The sequence below is a fragment of the Galeopterus variegatus genome, unplaced genomic scaffold (genome assembly GCF_000696425.1).
Source record: "Galeopterus variegatus unplaced genomic scaffold, G_variegatus-3.0.2 Scaffold3621, whole genome shotgun sequence".
Classification (NCBI taxonomy): domain Eukaryota; kingdom Metazoa; phylum Chordata; class Mammalia; order Dermoptera; family Cynocephalidae; genus Galeopterus; species Galeopterus variegatus.
Window position 1 is genome coordinate 43,600 of NW_007729732.1, and position 3,135 is coordinate 46,734.

Genomic DNA, 3,135 nt, shown 5'->3' on the forward strand with positions numbered 1-3,135 from the left:
ATAGCACGTCTCAGTGAGGAGCCACGCCAAGCAGAGATGGCTGGCCTGCCCTCACTAAGCCAGCCTTCTCCACCCCCACCTGAGATAATGGAGGCTGCTCTGTTGTGGGCGCCTAGCCTGGTGTGGTAGGCGGGAGCCAGGCGGGTGGGGAGCAGTCGGGCTTCACCCCACAAGTGGGGCTGGGCTGGGGGTGACTCACAGAGCTCGCAGAGTTGGGCTGGTCTGGCGTGTTTCACTCCGTTTCTGCACAGTTTCTGCTGGCTTTCTTGGCCTTTGTTGTCTGGGCTGCCTGTTCATTCCCACAGCCGGGCTTGGGTGCTCTCAGGAGTCCTCTTCTGTATCGGCCCCAAAACCTCGAACCTGCTGCTGCTTGTTTGTCGATGTAGGATCGTTGTTGAAAGAATTATTCGCCTTTTGTTGCTCTTGGAAATGCAATTAATACTCTGGTATCACAGCGCACAGCTCTCAGGATCGCGCTGTCTCCTGGCACGGCCGCTCCAGACCCGTCGCCATCTTAATCCTCGTGCATACTCTTTATATACTGATTCTCAAATGTTTGGAAAAACCACTATCAGTTTTTCTTCTTGGTGAAATATTTCTCTATGTAATTGTTCTTCATATTTCGTAATTTGAAATCCCATTACTATCCTCGTCATTTTCTTCTTGACCTGCTCCTGTTTGTCAGGACTCTTTCCAAGATGTTGTGTTCAGTGCACTTTATTGCATAGAATAGATGANACAGCTCTCAGGATCGCGCTGTCTCCTGGCACGGCCGCTCCAGACCTGTCGCCATCTTAATCCTCGTGCATACTCTTTATATACTGATTCTCAAATGTTTGGAAAAACCACTATCAATTTTTCTTCTTGGTGAAATATTTCTCTATGTAATTGTTCTTCATATTTCATAATTTGAAATCCCATTACTATCCTCGTCATTTTCTTCTTGACCTGCTCCCGTTTGTCAGGACTCTTTCCAAGATGTTGTGTTCAGTGCACTTTATTGCATAGAATAGATGAGAGCACAGTGCATTATCTTGCATCCAAGGACTCCTAAATTTCTTTTCCTAGAAGAGCTTTTGTTGAAAGTTGGTGCTTTAGTGAGAGTCCTTAATACAAAATAGTGTGAATTGGTCAGGGTTTGCTTTAGATTTTTTATAGTAATTAATTAATCTTTACAGTTATCATATTAAACATAATAACTGAAAATAACTTAAGTTATAACTTTTAGGAACGCTGTGCCCGATTTACTTCACTTAACATGATAGTTTCCAGTACCATCCATATTGCTGCAAGTGATAGGATATCATTTTTTTATAGCTTAGTAGTATTCCATTCTGTATATATTCCACAGTTTTTTAATCCATTCTTCCACTGTTGGACATTTAGGTTGATTCCATCTCTTGACTATTGTGAATAGCGTTGCGATGAACATGGGAGTGCAGGTGTCCTTCTGATATATTGATTTCATTTCCTTTGAGTATATACCCAGTATTGAGATAGCTGGGTCATAGGGTAGATGTATTTTTAGTTCTCTGAGGAAACTCCGCACTGTTTTCCATAGTGGCTGTATCAATTTACAATATTTGTATAATTGGGTCATTAAAAACCAATAGGCACAACAGAAGTTAAATTCACAGTGAGCTTTTCTGGGTCTCAAAAGAAAAGCACCTGGCCAGTTATGCTTGCTAGCATAAAGGTAGTCAAATCAATAAAGACCAACTTAAACTTTTAAGTTTCCTTGAGGAAAACTCCTGGAGTTCCAAAATGTTGTTGCTTTCTGGTTTCAAGAAAATATTTAGTCAGAAAAAGGCAAAATACGTTTAATGATAAGAGTGTTGCTCACATTCTGAGGGTTCTGTCCAATGAATGAAGCATAGCTGTTTCTTTTTAAACATAAAGATTCAAATTCCAATGGGCAAGTGACAAAATAGCTCTGGGTGAGACAACATCCACTTGGGACCATACTGGATTTGTGCCTGAGGCAGAACGTCTTGACTCTGGTCAGGTGGAATGAAATTTAGACAAACCTCCACTTCTTGCAGGGAACTGAACTGTTAAGCAGAAAGCTATTGTATTCAGTTCAGTAGTCAGTTTTAGAGTTACATATTGGGTTAGGCATTGGGGTAGAAGCATGAATAAGATACAGTCCTTATCCTCAAGGAGCTTGCTATTCATGACAAGTACAGACCTATAAACAAATAATATGCCAGAATAAAGGAGAAACAAGGTGCCTTGCAGGCAGGGCAGGAATCAGGTAAAGCTGTGGCTTCAGTGGTTGGGGAAGGAAGATGATGTTCTCCATTTTAGACATAGCAAGTTTGGGGTGTGCATCCAGCAGGCTGTTGGATTCATGGATTTGAAGATGTACTGCAGAATGTTTGGAGATAAGGATGTAGATTTGGGATTTACGAACATATGCTCTTGTAATAGTTAAACCCAGAAGGGCTTGAATTGTCAGCACCACGCTCAGCCAGTGAGCAAACCGGCCATCCCTATATAGGATCTGAACCCGTGGCCTTGCTGTTATCAGCACCGCACTCTACCGAGTGAGCCACGGGCCGGCCTCAAAGAAGGGCTTGAATTGAAAAGAGCAGTGGGTCAACATTTAAGTGGCAGGAGGAGCCCAAGAAGGAACTAAAAATGTGTTTTCCAAGAGGTAAGAGGACCAGAGAGTGATAATGATGATGTGCCTGATGATGGTGATGATGATGATGATAGCAAATGCTGACGATGCATTAGGCTCTGTGCTAAATTCCTTTCATGAGTGAATTAATTTACTTACTCCTCTGATCACACAATTTTCATCCAAATTTAATAACCTTAGAAATTGGGGCACAGGGAGGCTAAATAACAAGACCATCATCTCACAGCTAGGTAGGTGGCAGAGTGAGTATTCAATCCCAGGTGGTAGGCTGTTGAGTTTGTGCTCTTAACCATGCATTGTCTTGCCTCTGGGAGTCAGAAAAGACTCAGCTATAGTAGAGTGGTGGTCCGTGTTGTTAGAAGTAGCAGGGTCCAGGGCCGGCCCGGTGGCGCACTGCTATAGTGCGCCGATTGGGAAGCGCCGTGGCGCTCCCGCCGAGGGTTCGGATCCCACATACAGACCGGCCGCTCACTGGCTGAGCGAGGGGCGGG